Source organism: Rhinatrema bivittatum, chromosome 4 (genome assembly GCF_901001135.1).
Source record: "Rhinatrema bivittatum chromosome 4, aRhiBiv1.1, whole genome shotgun sequence".
Lineage (NCBI taxonomy): Eukaryota > Metazoa > Chordata > Amphibia > Gymnophiona > Rhinatrematidae > Rhinatrema > Rhinatrema bivittatum.
The window spans coordinates 83,809,774-83,827,617 of NC_042618.1; the positions used below are offsets into that span (position 1 = coordinate 83,809,774).

At 49.2% G+C, this 17,844-nt stretch overlaps 1 protein-coding gene across 1 annotated transcript in view; it reads right to left on the minus strand.

Moving 5' to 3' along the window:
* EIF2B2 (eukaryotic translation initiation factor 2B subunit beta) overlaps nucleotides 1-17,844 on the minus strand; it is a 77,777-nt gene that overhangs the window by 19,928 nt on the left and 40,005 nt on the right. The gene's annotated exons all lie outside the window — the stretch shown is intronic.

A 17,844-nucleotide genomic window follows, 5' to 3' on the forward strand; every position in this document is an offset into this window, starting at 1 on the left:
GCCTGCTCATCACACGGCAGCCCCGACGCTGGTCGAATCCGCGCTCACCGACCTGTCTCGGACGGCCCCCGCCGCCCGAGACCCGTGAAAAAACACACGCCGTCCCTATACAGGTGTGCGCGCCGGGCCGCACACGCGGCAGGAGGCTCCACGCGGCATCCCCCACGCGACCGGCACGTGCCCAGAAGGGATCTGCAGTATCAAAAAATTCACCTCCCCCACGGAAGGAAGCCACGAAGGACGGAGAACCGGCATCCCCCACACGAGCGGCCAGTGCCCAGAAGGGATCTACAGTAAAAATCAACCCCCCCCGGAACGAAGCCGCGAAGGACGGAGAGCCGGCGAGTCGAGGAAGCCGCAAAGTAAAAACAAAACAGATTTTTTTTTTTTTTTTTTTGTACTTGCGCTTGCCGCTTGGATGCTGTCCCTGGTCCTGACTCTCCTGCTCCAGCGGGGGTGAGTGAATCGGGCTCCCCGGTGTCACCCCCGACGCTGCTGCCAGCAAGGGCCGGGTCCTCGACCCTCAGCAGCGGCCTCTACCAGGGGGGGATGGTCCCCTCAGAACCTCCCAACCCCCCTGGGAGGCTCTCAGGACGAGGGAGTCTTCTTTCTTTAGAAGAAAACATTTCCAAAACCAAAATCTTCTTTATCTAGATGAAAAGTTTCCAAAACCAAATTTAAAGAAAAAAATTCCAAAAAACCTGACTAACTACCAGAATCAGTGCAGGCCGAGGCTGTGACCGCACCTGCACCACCTACTGGAGACAGAGTAAGACTGAGGGGCTGTGACTGGCACAGGGGCATATATGGCTCCGCCCACAAGTTTTGCTCTGTCTCCACCTACTGGTGCGGAGTCACAACCCAGGTGTCCTGGACTGATCCTGGTACGTACAGGGAATGAACATTACACCTGGGAGTGTGATAGCAGCATGCTCGAGGATGGATGCTTGATCTCTGAGCCCCTCCCTCTTTTTTTTAGCCCTGAATTGCTAATTTTCTGTTGTGATGTGCTTTGATACCATTTATTAGCATGACTACCTGGAAAAGAATGATGGATCTTAAACAATTTTCTTTTAGCAAACATGCTTTGGAGCTGAGCGGTGAGGCCTGTGATCAAGATGCAAAGTGGGTGGCAGACTGCGGCAGCACAGAACTGGAGTCGAACTCCTCCGGTGCATGAAGGCGATCACACCGAACTTCCCTCTTGATCGGAGTTACGAGAATGGTTTTTAGAACTGAGGGCTGACATGCGCCACCATAAATCGGATCTCCTAGCCTCCATCACAGAGATCAGAGAGGTTTTAATGGCGATGGGGGCACAGAGTAGATGATATCAATGCGCGTGTTGAGAACCATGCTGCTGCACTTGACACTCTCTAAATGCACAAAATAAATCCCTTGCCGCCGAGGTCGCAGCCCTAACAGATAAATTGGAAGACTTCTAGAATCACTCGAGGCAAAATCATATTCGCATCCAGGGCCTACCTGAAACGGAAAACTACGCGGATTGTGCGTTTTCATTCTTGCTACAAACCAGATGCCTCAGGTGACCCTCCTGATCCTGCACCTTCTGTCAAAATAGAACGGGCCCACAGGGCCTTACACCCCTGGCACGATAACTGCACCAGGGACATAGTTCTCTGCCTACATAGTTTCTCCCAGAAGGAAGACATTGAGGCAGTAGCCCGGAAAGAGGCGGACTGGAGATGGGACGGTCAGAAGATATCTATATTCAATGATTAGGCACCAGCCATGCTACATCGGCATTACAAACTGAAAGAGTTTACCAGTGCCCTACACCAAGAAGGAATCCGCTATGCTGGGCGTTCCCATTCACTCTACAATTTCAACATAAAGGGATCTCTCACCGGCTTAGATTCTTCTCCGAAGCCACAGCAGTTTTTCATGAAGCAGGTCTGACAGTGGCCTTTTCTATTCCCCAACCAAATACAACCCCGGCGGCGAAAGACACGCATCCAAGATGGTATCATGCAGGACAAGGAGGGAAGCGATTGAGACACACGGCATCCTATCGGATCAAGGCTGAGGACTTATAAGCACGTTTTGACTTTTTTTATATCTTTTAACTCAGGTTTGCTAGGAGGTCCTTCAGGGGGCTACAAAAGCCTACTACTTAGCTGGTATCTTATTGCTAAGGGCTTTCTCATGCTTTCACTTTGTACATGTTTCTCATGTTACATTAGCTTTCTCTGTTTACAAATCTACAGTTGCAAAGTGTGACAAGGTTGTTGGTTGTTTCTGTCTTTAATATTTGCCTCTTACATGGGTAAAAGGGGGGGGGTGTGTCTGGTTGGGTGCTCCCATTGGTCAGTGCGCCAGCCTCAGAGGAAGAGATCCGCTGCTTGAAATAGGTGGATCTGTTGGTGTTTAGGATGTTATCAGGGATTTTCTGGGATTTGGAGTTACTCATTTTCATGGCCGCATAGCATTTTCCTCAACTTTTGTGCTTTGTTTTTCTGGGTCCTTTTCGTTTATAAACGTGGGCTATACATCTCTGAACAATAATGGTGCTGAAAGTACTCTCCCTTAATGTTAAGGAACTTAATTCCCCACGAAAGCGTCAACTTCTCTTTTAAGAACTAGTCTCACAGGAAGTTATGATTGCTTTCCTACAGGAGAACATAAGAACATAAGAAAATGCCATACTGGGTCAGAACAAGGGTCCATCAAGCCCAGCATCCTGTTTCCAACAGTGGCCAATCCAGGCCATAAGAACCTGGCAAGTACCCAAAAACTAAGTCTATTCCATGTAACCATTGCTAATGGCAGTGGCTATTCTCTAAGTGAACTTAATAGCAGGTAATGGACTTCTCCTCCAAGAACCTATCCAATCCTTTTTTAAACACAGCTATACTAACTGCACTAACCACATCCTCTGGCAACAAATTCCAGAGTTTAATTGTGCGTTGAGTAAAAAAGAACTTTCTCCGATTAGTTTTAAATGTGCCCCATGCTAACTTCATGGAGTGCCCCCTAGTCTTTCTATTATCCGAAAGAGTAAATAACCGATTCACATCTACCCGTTCTAGACCTCTCATGATTTTAAACACCTCTATCATATCCCCCCTTAGCCATCTCTTCTCCAAGCTGAAAAGTCCTAACCTCTTTAGTCTTTCCTCATAGGGGAGCTGTTCCATTCCCCTTATTTTGTTAGCCCTTCTCTCTACCTTCTCCATCGCAATTATATCTTTTTTGAGATGCGGCGACCAGAATGGTACACAGTATTCAAGGTGCGGACTCACCATGGAGCGATACAGAAGCATTATGACATTTTCCGTTTTATTCACCATTCCCTTTCTAATAATTCCCAACATTCTGTTTGCTTTTTTGACTGCCGCAGCACACTGAACCGACGATTTCAATGTGTTATCCACTAGGACACCTAGATCTTTCTTGGGTTGTAGCACCTAATATGGAACCCAACATTGTGTAATTATAGCATGGGTTATTTTTCCCTATATGCATCACCTTGCACTTATCCACATTAAATTTCATCTGCCATTTGGATGCTCAATTTTCCAGTCTCACAAGGTCTTCCTGCAATTTAACACAATCTGCTTGTGAATTAACTACTCTGAACAATTTTGTGTCATCTGCAAATTTGATTACCTTACTCGTCGTATTTCTTTCCAGATCATTTATAAATATATTGAAAAGTAAGGGTCCCAATACAGATCCCTGAGGCACTCCACTGTCCACTCCCTTCCACTGAGAAAATTGTCCATTTAATCCTACTCTCTGTTTCCTGTCTTTTAGCCAGTTTGCAATCCACGAAAGGACATCGCCACCTATCCCATGACTTTTTACTTTTCCTAGAAGCCTCTCATGAGGAACTTTGTCAAACGCCTTCTGAAAATCCAAGTCTACTATATCTACCAGTTCACCTTTATCCACATGTTTATTAACTCTTTCAAAAAAGTGAAGCAGATTTGTGAGGAAAGACTTGCCCTGGGTAAAGCCATGCTGACTTTGTTCCATTAAACCATGTCTTTCTATATGTTCTGTGATTTTGATGTTTAGAACACTTTCCACTATTTTTCCTGGCACTGAAGTCAGGCTAACCGGTCTGTAGTTTCCCGGATCGCCACTGGAGCCCTTTTTAAATATTGGGGTTACATTTGCTATCCTCCAGTCTTCAGGTACAATGGATGATTTTAATGATAAGTTACAAATTTTTCCTAATAGGTCTGAAATTTCATTTTTTGGTTCCTTCAGAACTCTGGGGTGTATACCATCCGGTCCAGGTGATTTACTACTCTTCAGTTTGTCAATCAGGCCTACCACATCTTCTAGGTTCACCGTGATTTGATTCAGTCCATCTGAATCATTACCCATGAAAACCTTCTCCATTACGGGTACCTCCCCAACATCCTCTTCAGTAAACACCGAAGCAAAGAAATCATTTAATCTTTCCGCGATGGCCTTATCTTCTCTAAGTGCCCCTTTAACCCTTCGATCATCTAATGGTCCAACTGACTCCCTCACAGGCTTTACTGTGAGTTTTTGCCTCTACAGCCAACTTCTTTTCAAATTCTCTCTTAGCCTGTCTTATCAATGTCTTACATTTAACTTGCCAATGTTTATGCTTTATCCTATTTTCTTCTGTTGGATCCTTCTTCCAATTTTTGATTGAAGATCTTTTGGCTAAAATAGCTTCTTTCATCTCCCCTTTTATCCATGCCGGTAATCGTTTTGCCTTCTTTCCACCTTTCTTAATGTGTGGAATACATCTGGACTGTGCTTCTAGAATGGTATTTTTTAACAATGACCACGCCTCTTGGATAGTTTTTACTTTTGTAGCTGCTCCTTTCAGTTTTTTTCTAACAATTTTTCTCATTTTATCAAACTTTCCCTTTTGAAAGTTTAGCACGAGAGCCTTGGATTTGCACACTGTTCCTTTTCCAGTCATTAAATCAAATTTGATCCTATTATGATCAGTATTGCCAAGCGGCCCCACCACCGTTACCTCTCTCACCAAGTCCTGTGCTCCACTGAGAATTAGATCTAAAATTGCTCCCTCTCTCGTCGGTTCCTGAACCAATTGCTCCATAAAGCTGTCATTTATTCCATCCAGGAACGTTATCTCTCTAGCGTGTCCCGATGATATATCTTTGGAAACGTTATGAGAATCTACTGTCATTCAACGATTTCCCACACAAATTCTTATCCACTTGCTCAAAAGGCTCGAGATACTCCGGAATGGGTATTATTATCTCCTCCCATGTAACCTTTGAGCTGCTTTTTCAAGATCCAGACCCTCATGGTCACTATGTCCTCTGCTTTCCCCTCCGAATTTAAGGCCGGGCAGCCAAAGGGACAGCCTCCTTTTTCTTCCAGATTTGTGCTTTTAATGCCCAAGGCTTTCTTGAAGGCTAAGGCGCCTCTGGGAGAGGCCCGATGACTCCAGAGGGAGGATGGGCCGTACACCTTTGGATCAGTCAGGGGCCCCAGCTTCCATTTTATTTATTTATTTAACAGCTTTTTTATACCGACATTAAAATACACCTCATATCGGTTTACATTTTAACAAAAGGTGGAAAGTACAAAGAACAGGGGAGGGGGGAGCGGACAACCGATAGACAAGAGGTAAGTAAGAGGCTCAGTAACAACGAGCCTGACAAACTAAAATTAAGGAGTGAACACAAAGAGGTGGAACATGGTATAGATATATACAAATATTACATAATTACTTGTTTTACTCGATTACATTGGGTTTACTGCTAGGAAATTTAGACGGGGATGTTGATGGGTCCACCCCGGTGGAGGGGGACGATCCGCGGGTCCTCAGACTATTTCGGAGGGAAGAGCTTTACCCCTTGATTCCTCATGTTCTGTCGGACCTACCACGGTGGACCCCGTCCTCTCGGGGCTTCGGGCCCCCCACCAGGATCTTTCCCTTTCACCTGATGCTACTGCAGCTCATGACCCAGGAGTGGGAGGCTCCCGAGGCCAGTCTTCGGGTGGGGCGGGCTCTGGAGAAGCTCTACCCGCTCCCAGACAAGTCCTGAAGGTCCCCAAGGTAGATGCGGCTGTCTCAGCCATCACTAAGTGGACAACCATTTCGGTGGCAGGGGCTGCCGCCCTTAAGGACCTGCAGGATAGGAGGCTTGAGGTCCTTCTTAAACGGATCTTTGAGGTATCGGCGCTTTGCGTTCGAGTGGCGGTGTGCAGTAGCCTCATGCAGCGGGCGATCCTTCGGGTGCAACAGTTACAGCACAGGAGTTGCCTCCGGCAGAAGCAGAGCAGGCAAATCAAGTAAAGTCGGCTGTGGCTTATACGACCTTCTTCGTGCCTCCTCATGCACAATGGCTTCGGCAGTCTCGGCCAGGAGACTTCTGTGGCTACGTAACTGGTTGGCTGATGCTTCCTCCAAAGCCCAATTGGGTAATCGTCCCTTTATAGGAAAATTCTTGTTCAGGAATGATCTGGAAGCCCTTATCAAATCCTTAGGGGACAACAACGTATACAAGTTACCGGAGGATAAGCCTAGAACCTTTAGGGCTTTTGGTCTGACTCGCCCTGGGTTCCGGGGCCAGCGCAGGTTCCGGCAAGGCAGGGCTCCTTCCTTTACGCCCCGTCAGTCGTCTCCGAGGTCTAAGTCTTGGCTTAATTCCTTTCGTGGCCACAGGCCTCTCCGCAACGGGGGCCCTCAGGGATCTTCCGGGGGCCAGTCTGCCCAATGAAGGTATGCTGGCCCACTCCTCTGGTCTGGTGATAGGTGGCTGGCTTTCTCGGTTCTTCGAGGAATGGGTCAAGATTACGTCGGACAAGTGGGTTCTAAGCATCATCGTACACGGTTACGCTTTGGATTTTGCTCGCCCATTGCAGGATCTGTTTTTGATGTCGCCCTGTGGGTCGCACGCGGAACGGTCAGCAGTCAAGTCAAACCCTGGGTCGGTTAAAAGCTCTAGGAGCCATTGTCCTGGTCCCTCCAGAGGAGTACAGGACGGGCAGATACTCCATATATTTCGTGGTTCCCAAGAAGAAGGGTTCCTTCCATCCGATTTTGGACCTGAAAAAGGTGAACAGGGCACTTTGGGTACCTCATTTTCGCATGGAAACTCTCCTCTCAGTCACTGCGGCCGTCCACTCCAGTGAATATTTGGCTTCTTCAGACCTGACGGAGGTGTATCTCCACATAGGGATCTTGCCGCCCCCCAGGGGTCCCCCAGCGGTCCTGGGGGCCCCCCCAAGGCACACTCCTGCAAAATGAAGCTGAATTGAATCGAGCCCACCTTAAACCACTGCTGTGACAAACTTTGCCATGCTGCGTGGGAGTCAGCATGCTGGCGCGGTAGGGGCTGCACATACAGTCGGACCTAAAAATAGCCCCTCTCGACAGAAGTGCTCCCCAAAAGTTGTCCCATGCTGAAATATCAAACACCCGACCCTGACCAACCATGGAAATTTGGCCCGCTCCCATCTGGCAGAAAAACCAGTGACAACCTGCTGCCTCAGCCCTGCTTACCGCACTCTCTCTGTGCCTCTCTCCTCATTTTTATTTCTAAAAGACACAGGCCCAGCTAAAGCACAAAAAGAAATAGAAATACTTCCCTGCTACTGGAGGCTGAGCGCTGAAGGAGCCAGGGACACAGAGGGAGTGAAGAGCTCAGGACCCCTGGCTCTCACCCCCCTGCCAAGAAGGGCTGAGTCAGGACAGGGGTCACCAAATCCCCGCTCGCCCTGCTCCACCCGAGGGATGGCCCTCGAAGGAAGCTAACACCTCGGGGAGCCAAAACTCATTACTCTTTTTTTTTTTCCCTAACTTCAGTCTGCAGGTTTGCACCTCTACCATCTGCTGGAGACAGAAATACTGAGGGACTGCAGGTGGCACTCTTGGTTATGTAGCAGTGCCTCAAAGTTTTGTTCTCTGCCTCCATCTGCTGGTAGGGATGATAAACCCACTGGTCTGGACTGATCCAGGGTACAAACAGGAATTTTTATCAGCAAGTGAAGACTGTCCACTGATGAGGCAGAGTTGTTTAAAAAAAAATAATTATAATTAACATAGCATAAAGCTACAGGGGTTGAATCAAGAAGTTCGTGACAACCCTGAGCTTGGGACTCCCCAAACAGCATGGCTAATTCAGCCTGCTTATCAAGGGAAAAAAGGAAAATTGGTTCTTACCTGCTAATTTTCGCTCCTGTGGTACTACGGATCAGTCCAGACCATGGGGTTGAGCCTCCTGTCCAGCAGATGGAGACAGACAAAAACTGAAGGGTATCCTATATCAGGACAGAGCCTACCATGCATCCCTTCAGTATAACCATTGTCAAAGCAGATAAAGATAAAGTATAAGTATAAGATCAAGCAACAAATAACTGATAAATTGAACAATTCAAAACTCTGTATATAATTGCTCTTACATATATATCCACAGTTATTTAGTAGATGCTTCCGGTGCCTCAAAGTTATGAGAGGAAGCCAAAGTATCCAAGAAACTGTAAAGAAAAGAACTTCGAGCGGACGTCGCAGATAGTGCACAGGAGGGAGTCTGGACTGATCAGTGGTACTACAGGAACGAAAATTAGCAGGTAAGAACCAATTTTCCTTTCCCTGCACGTACTCGGATCAGTCCAGACCGTGGGAGGTACCAAAGCTTCACTAAACAGGGTGGGACAGAGACAGTCCCGCTCGAAGCACCTGCCTTCCGAAGGAGACAAAAACTGGTGCCTGCACATCGAGGCGATAATGACGAGCAAAAGTATGCAGAGACTTCCAAGTAGCTGCTCTGCATATATCCTGCAGAGAGACCAACTGACTCTCTGCCCAAGTAGCAGCCTGAGAACGCAATGAGTGGGCCTTTAAGCCTTCCGGAACCATCTGACCCCGACAGATATACGTCAAGGCAATCACCTCCTTTAACCAGCGAGCAATCATAGCCTTAGAAGCCTTGTTTCCCCTATTTGGGCCACTCCATAAGACAAATAGATAATCCGAGACTCGAAACTAATTTGTAACCTGGAGATAACACAGTAAAACTCGTTTGACATCCAGGCGCCGAAGGTCGCCACCAGAGCTGTCCGCAATTTCCTCGGAAGAAAAAGCCGGGAGCTCCACAGACTGATTGAGGTGAAAGGAAGACACAACCTTCGGCAAGAATGACGGAACCATCTTGAGGGAGACCCCGGAATCCGAAAAACGAGAAAAGGTTCCCTACAGGACAACGCTTGGCGCTCCGAAACCCTCCTGGTGGAGCAAATAGAGACGAGGAAAACTGCCTTAAGAGTTAGATCCTTAAGCGTGGCCCGCCTGAGGGGTTTCAAAGGGAGCCACACAAAGGACCCTAAGCACCAGGTTAAGACTCCATGAGGAACAGGTCGCCCGGACGGGAGGATTCAAATGCTTGGCACCCTTAAGGAAACGAACGATATCCGGATGAGCTGCCAAAGTGCAACCATCGATGCTACCTAAGAGGGACCCGAGGGCGGAAACCTGCACCCTTAAGGAGTTTAAAGACAAACCCCTGAAAAGGCTATTCTGGAGAAAGGAGAGAACCTGGGATACCGAAGCCTTGCGCGCCAGCACTAAGGACTCGGCACACACATTTTCAAAAACTCTCCAAACCCGAACGTAAGCGAGGAAGGTGAAAGGCTTACGGGCCCACAACAGGGTGGATATAACTTCTTCTTTATATCCTTTCTTTCTTAGTTGCCTCCGTTCAAAAGCCAGGCCGCTAGACAGAAGCGATCCGCCTGGTCGAAAAATACAGGACCCTGCCAGAGAAGACGCGGAAGGCGGCCAAGGCGATGAGGACCATCCGACGTGAGGTTCACCAGATCCGCGTACCACGGTCTGCGGGGCCAGTCGGGTGCCACGAGAATGACGGGTCCCTGATGAAGTTCTATTCTTCTGAGTACTTTTCCCACCAGAAGCCAAGGGGGAAACACGTACAGGAGAACGTGTTGAGGCCAGGGAAGAACCAGGGAATCCACTCCTTCTGAGCAGTGCTCCTGTCTGCGGCTGAAGAATCTGTGAGATTTTGCCTTGTCCAGAGCAGCCATCAGGTCGACGTGGGGAGAACCCCATCTGCGGACGATGAGATCCATCGCTCCGGACAATTCCCACTCTCCGGGATCTAGACGCTGATGACTGAGGAAGTCGGCTTGAACATTGTCCTTCCTTGCAATGTAAGAAGCTGCCAAACGATCCAGGTGCTGTTCCATCCAGGCGAGGAGCTTGCTGGCTTCCAGAGCTCCTGGCGACTTCTGGTGCCCCCCTGCTGATTGATATAGGCTACCATGGTGGCATTGTCCGAGAGCACCTGCACTGCCTTGTGACGGATCAGAGGGAGAAAGACCTTGAGTGCCAGGTGAACCACTCGGGCCTCCAGGCGATTGATGTGCCAGCGGGATTGAGCTGGGGACCAGCATCCCTGCTTGGCCTGAGTTTGACCAACTGCTCCCCAGCCGGATAGGCTGGCGTCAGTCGTCACGATGACCCATTGTGGAGTCTGTAAGCGCATCCCCTTCAGCAGGTGAGCGAGCGAGAGCCACCATTGCATGTCTGCGATAGTAGAGTCTGAAAGCAGAAGGATAGTCTGAAACTGCTCGACACCGGCTTCCAGTGGGACAGCAAAGCTTTCTGTATCGGACGCATATGCGCAAAAGCCCAAAGAACTAGATCGATAGTGGAAGCCATGGACCCCAGGACCTGAAGTTATTCCCAGGCGGTGGGTAGCGAAAGCAAGAGAACATTTTGCACTTGCTCCATGAGTTTGAGTGCCCGAGCATCTGGAAGAAACACCTTGCCGACTCGGGTGTCGAATCGTGCTCCCAGAAATTCCAGGATATGGGATGGCTGTAGATTGCTCTTGGAGAAGTTGATTATCCACCCGAGGGAGGTCAGGAAGGCCAAGACTCCTGTCAACCGCCACCCTGCAGAGTCTCTGACTTGGCCCGGATGAGCCAATCGTCCAAGTAAGGGTGGACAAGAACTCCTTCCCAACGGAGAGCGGCTGCCACTACCTCCTTAACCTGGGTAAAAGTGTGTGGCGCTGTGGCGAGGCCGAACAGGAGCACCCGGAACTGGAAGTGTTGTCCCAGAATATTGAACCTGAGATACTTCTGATGGTCGTGGCATATCGGTATGTGCAGATAAGCCTCCGTTAAGTCGAGCGAGACCAGAAATTTGCCTGCGTGAACCGCCGCTATCACAACCCTCAGGGTCTCCATTCGAAAATGGGGAACCCTGAGAGCCTGGTTGACTCTCTTGAGAGCCAAGATCGGCTGGAAAGACCCGTCCTTTTTGGGAACGACGAAGTAAATGGAAAACTGGCCGAACCCTTGTTCCTCCACCAGGACTGGAACTATGGCACCGAGCGCTTGTAGCCTGCCAAGAGTCTGGTCGACTGCTGGCCGCTTCCAGCGGCCGCTGGGAGAAATTACGTGAAGGTCCCGAGCAAATTCTAATGCGTAACCTCTCTCTATTACCTCTAGGACACACTGATCCGTAGTAATCTTGACCCATTCCTTGAGAAACAGGGACAGCCGTCCACCTAAGTTTGGAACGGAGGATGGGCCAGCCGCATTTCATTGGGGTGAGGACTTGGTGGTGGAGTGCTGTTGGTTGCCATCCCAGAAGGAACGGCGGCCACGAAAGGAACGAGACCAGGACTGGGATCTGGAGAAGGAACCTCTTGGAAAATATCCCCGCGCTCTGCTATTATACCGACGCTGACCTCTAAAGCAAGAGCGCGAAGGAAAGAAAGATCTAGCCTGCTTCGGGCAGGCCTCTGGCAGCTTATGAACCTTGTTTTCTCCCAAGGATTTGATAAGCTGTTCAAGGTCCTCACCAAAAAGCAACTTACCCTTGAAAGGAAGCATGCCCAACTGCAACTTGGAAGAGGAATCTGCCGCCCAATTCCGGAGCCAGAGGAGGGGTCTGGCTGACACTGCAGAAACCATAGCCTTGGTCTGCACTCGGAGCAAATTGTAAAAGGGCATCAGCCCCATACGCCACTGCCGCCTCTAGCCTTTCTGCCTGCTCTGCCTCTGCAGACAGGAGGTCCTGGGTGCTGAGCAATTGTTGAACTCACCTGAGGCTTGCCCGTTGCATGAGACTGCTGCATAAGAACATGCCATACTAGGTCAGACCAAGGGTCCATCAAGCCCAGCATCCTGTTTCCAACAGTGGCCAATCCAGGCCATAAGAACCTGGCAATTACCCAAAAACTAAGTCTATTCCATGTTACCATTGCTAATGGCAGTGGCTATTCTCTAAGTGAACTTAATAGCAGGTAATTGTCGCCCTGACTCCTAAGGCCAAGACTTCCTCGGCCTCCTCGCTCCGTCCTTCACCGCGACCGCCGACCCGGAGCCCACGCCGCTGCTGCCGACCCGGAGACCACGCCACTGCCGCTGACCACGTCGCTGCCGCCAATCCGGAGACCACGCCGCCGCAGACGCCCTTCACAAACCCTCCCTTGAGCTCCCGGATCATCCAATCAGTAAGAGGGAGCTGCGCTGACGTCAGCGCCTAGGGGGGCAGGCCGAAAAGCCCTTTAAATCAGGGCGCTCTTCAACGGTGCGTCCTTTCCTCGGCCTCCTCGCTCCATCCTTCACCGCGACCGCCGACCCGGAGCCCACGCCGCTGCCGCCGATGCCCCAGATCGCCCTTCACAAACCCTCCTTTGAGCTCCCGGATCATCCAATCAGTAAGAGGGAGCTGCGCTGACGTCAGCGCCTAGGGGGGCAGGCCGAAAAGCCCTTTAAATCAGGGCGCTCTTCAACGGCGCCGCGCACCGGGTGTCGCGCGCACGAAGGAGCGCAACCTAAGGGGCCTGCCCCTTAGTGCGCCCCTTCGTGCTCCCCTTCAACACGACCCCCACCCCCATTCTCCGCACCCCAGCCCATCGCTGCAACCCGCAGAGCCAACTCTAGACTCTATTGCTCCCCATTGTAAAGACTTGTGTACGCTTAAGCATTTTCAGGACTTCACCGTAAATACCTGCGGGCTAGTACGGCCTCTATATTTCTCAGTAAAGCACTGTATTACTATTTTAACTGCTGTACCTAATACCACTGCATTGTAACATATTTTCCTGCCTAGTACCAACCTTACGAGGTTAGTACGATCCCCCTCCTACCTATTCCACCCTCGCACTCCACCATTCCTTTCCTCCACCCCATCTCCCTCAGTGCCCTCACGAAACATCACAGACTGCCGCTTACCAGGTACAACCCCTGGAACCGTATAACCGCAAACCTGCCCCCCCTTTCCCCGCAATCCTTAACCTGTGATTTCCGCCCACCTCCCTACAGTCAGCCCCCCCTCTCCTCAATTCATTCTCCTCCCCCTCCTACGACCAGGAACCCCCTTCACCGAAATGTGCTACCTGACCATCCCTACCCTACCACACACCTGCCGGCCCACATTCAAAGCTACTTGCACCCATCCCTCTACCTCTCGCAAATCGCTTGTACCCATCTTGATCACGCCCCTCTCCCAAATCCTAGGCCTAGCATCTCTAGCCATATCTCTATTTAATGCACAATCTATCCTTAAAAAAGCTCCCATCCTCCACGATCTCCTCACAGATGACAACCCTGACATATGTGCCATTACTGAATCATGGCTAAAAGACACAGATCATGTCTTCATTAATCAACTACCCTTACAGACCTACGACATCTTTAATATCCCACGAAAAAAGGTGGAGGGTTACTTTTAGCTGCTAAAAAACACCTCAACCTCAAACTCTATCCCTCACACCCACCCCCTAGATTAGAAATTGGGCTCTTCAAATCTAAGACCCTGCAGATTTGCCTCATCTAATTGAACACGACCCATCCCCCATTATAGAATACATAACAGACAACATTAAACCTGACACACCTGCAATCATCCTCAGAGACTTCAACCTCCATGTGGATGTCAACCCCATTACACAAACCTGTGAAACCCTCCTGATCAGTCTCCAGGCCTTAGGCTTCCGACAGCTCATCAACTCACCCACACACAAAGCTGGTCACACCCTTGACCTCCTCTTCATCAACACTCACATCACTTCACCAACCACCCCCTCTGCCACCCCCATACCATGGTCCGATCACTTCATTATCATCAACACCCCCCTCTCCACAATCCCCCATTCACAGAGTAAGACCAATACTTCCAGCAAGACCATCGCTTTCCGTAAATTCTGCTCTTCGGAGGACCTCACCATTGCCTTTGACAAAACAGATAAAAACCTGGACCTCACTAGCCCAGACACAGCCCTGCAATCCTGGAACAACATCAACACCAGGATAGCCGACGAATTCTGCCCCTTGATACACAAAAAAAATACCTCTATCAACCACCGACAAAAAAACCATGGTACACTAACGAACTCAGACTGATCAAACAAGACCTTAGAGCAAAAGAGCGCACCTGGCGCAAACAACCCTCTCCCACACACAAGTCAACATACAAACACACGCTACACAATTACCGACAGGCCACCATACAAGCAAAAAACGATTTCTACGCAACTAAAATCCACAACTATCAATTCAACTCTAATGTCCTCTTCTCATATGTTGCAGAGCTCACTAAGCCCCCAATCCCCAACTCCCAAGAAGAAAACTCCAATGAAAAATGTGTTGAATTGGCTAAATATTTCCAAAACAAAATTCATAATATTCTCCTTCGATTCACCACCAAACCCTCCTCCACCCCTCCCCTACCTACCAAAACCAATGGAATCACTTTTCACACCTTTGACAACACCTCCACACTGGAAATAGAAACTATACTAAAAAAGATGAAACCTGCCTCCCACACTGCTGACATCATCCCCTCAAAAACCCTCCTCTCCATTCCCACTTCCATAACCAAACTCCTTGTAGACCTAATCAACTGCTCACTTACATCTGGCAAAGTCCCAGACCCTCTTAAACTTGCTATTGTCAAGCCCCTCCTTAAAAAAACCTACCTTAGATGCTAATGACCCCTCCAACTACCGGCCAATATCCAACTTGCCTTTTGTATCCAAAATCCTTGAAAAAGTAGTCAATACTCAACTCTCTGACTATCTTGAAGACCATAACATCCTGCATCCTTCCCAATTTGGCTTCCGGAAAGTTCGTAATACTGAAAACCTCCTTCTAGCAATCACTAATACAGTTCACATAGGCCTAGACCAAGGAAACTCTTATCTACTCGCCCTCCTAGATATCTCTGCGGCCTTCGATACTGTCAACCACCAAATCCTTCTATCCCGGTTGTCAGAGATTGGCATATCCGGCACAGTACTCTCTTGGTTCACATCATTCCTCACCCACAGAGAATACCTAGTTAAAATTGACCATTCTCAATCCCCACGCATCCCCCTCATGCAAGGTGTTCCACAAGGTTCCTCCCTATCCTCCACCCTTTTTAATATCTATCTCCTCCCTCTCTGCTACCTACTTTCTGACCTCGGGCTCAACTTCTTCCTGTATGCGGATGATGTGCAGATCCTCATCCCCATCCAAAAAACTATCAAAGACACTCTGCAATTCTGGGACTCCTGCTTAGCCTCCATCAACACTCTCTTAACCAACCTCCAAGCTTGCACTCAACACAACCAAAACAGAAATTCTCCTCATATCTAACAATCCTGAACTCACATCTCAGGCCTCAGCCAATGTCCCCACCCCCACTTGCCACTCTGCCTCCCCCTCTTGCCCTCTGTAAGAGACCTAGGTGTTGTATTAGACCAACACCTCAATTTTAAACCCCATATCAAATCCCTACTAAAAGGGGGTTTCTTTAAACTACACATTCTCAAAAAAATAAAACCCCTCCTCCACGCCCAAGATTTCCGTCTAGTTTTGCAGTCTACCATTCTATCGAAATTGGACTACTGCAACTCCCTCCTCCTAGGCCTCCCACACTCTACTATCAAACCCTTACAAATCCTGCAAAACTCCATGGCAAGAATCATCACTGACACCCGGAAAAGAGAACACATCTCCCCAGTCCTAAAGGATCTGCATTGGCTCCCCATCCCCTTCCGTATAAAATTTATTTTATTTATTTATTTAAAGTTTTTCTATACCGGCATTCGCAATAGATATCGCATCATGTCGGTTTACAATTAACAAGTGGATAGGTAACAAAAAGGTAAAAACTAACATTTATCTTAATAATAATAATAATAATAATAATAAAATAATAATAATAATAATAAAATACAAAACCCTCACCGTTCTTCACAATGCACTCTATAGCAACAACCCTGCATGGCTCAAGGAAATGCCACGTTTCCGTGCCTCCAATCGTCCTTCCAGAGCCACCTTAGCTGGCACCCTCCACACCCCACCGCTCAAAACTGCTCATCTCTCCACCACCAGAGATAGAGCATTTACCATTGCAGGACTCACCCTGTGGAACTCACTCCCCACCTCTCTCCGCCTTGAACCCTCCCTACTCAACTTCAAAAAAGGCATCAAAACATGGCTCTTCCTGCAGGCCTACCCTGATACCAACCAAACCTAAACTCACCTGCTCCCGCCACACCACGTCTTGCCACACCACCCTCCAACAATTATCATAAGAAAATGTTAATTATGTAATTTATTGAAACGTAAGGATTATGTTAATACTGTTATTCCAGTTCCTATCTACTTTTATCTCTTTCTTTCCTACTCTTGCTTTTCACGCTCCTCATGCTCTGGCTTTCTCCCTACCCCCACTCTCTCCCTTTTCCTCTTCTGCTCCCCTTCCCGGTTATTTGTAATTTCTATTTCCTTTTCTCCATGAGTTTATTGTAAACCGGTATGATGTGACCTACGAATATCGGTATATTAAAAGTTCATAAATAAATAAATGTGCTTGAGATAAAGCTCGAGTTTGCGGGCCTGAACATCCTTCAACGCCGTGGCTCCCACCACTGGGATGGTGGTGTGCTTGGTGACAGTGGAGCCTGAGGAATCCACCTTGGGAACTTTAAACATGTCCAGGCATTCGTCAGGGAGGGGATAGAGCTTGTCCATTGCCCTCCCTACTCGGAGCCCCGCCTTGGGGGACTCCCATTCCCAAAGGAGCAGCAGCTTGTGCATAGGATGGAACGGGAACGTACATGGAGGAGCCCTAAGTCCCACCAGGACTGGGTCCACGTTAGCTGGCATAGCGGCTGAAACAGTATCGTCAAGTGGCACATCAATTCCCAGTTCCTGTAAAATAAAGGGAATGAGGGGATCCAACTCTTCCCTTTGGAACAAAAGGAGGACACGAGGGTCGTCACCCTCCAGCGGAGGACCCGGGAGTAAGTCAGAGTCCTGATTGGGGATCAAGGACCGCAGCCGGTTGTGGGGGGTCTGGCGGGGGGCCGAAGGGCGCAGCACCACTCTGACCAAGCCCTGCATATCCAGTATGGGAGGGGGCTGCGGAGCGGGCACCTAAGGGATCTTTGCTGGGGAGGGACCTGGCGAAGGGTCATCCTGTTCCTGCAAACTAGCTAGATATGATTTGTGCATTAAAAGCACAAATTCTGTGGAAAAACGAGGTCTGGATTTCAAGGGGGGAGGGAGAAGGATCAAAATCCCCCTCCGGGGCTCTAACTGGGCTTAAATCTGGCTCTCCTGAGCCCTGCAGACTGGAGTCTAGAGAAAAACCTGCCCCCAAATTGGCCGCTGTTCCCAGGGTTTTCTTAGAAGACCGCCTAGTCACGCGTTTGGGGGGACAAGCCCGGGCCGTTGATTTTGTTGCAGCCGCGGAGGGACCCTCCCCTCTGGGCAAACAGTGAGAGCAGAGCCCATCGCGGGAGAGCTGAATTGCAGGCTAGACAGCCACTGGATCGCGGCATGAAGTCAGGTCAGAGAAGCGGAGGAAGAATCAGCTGAGCTGTGCTGCCC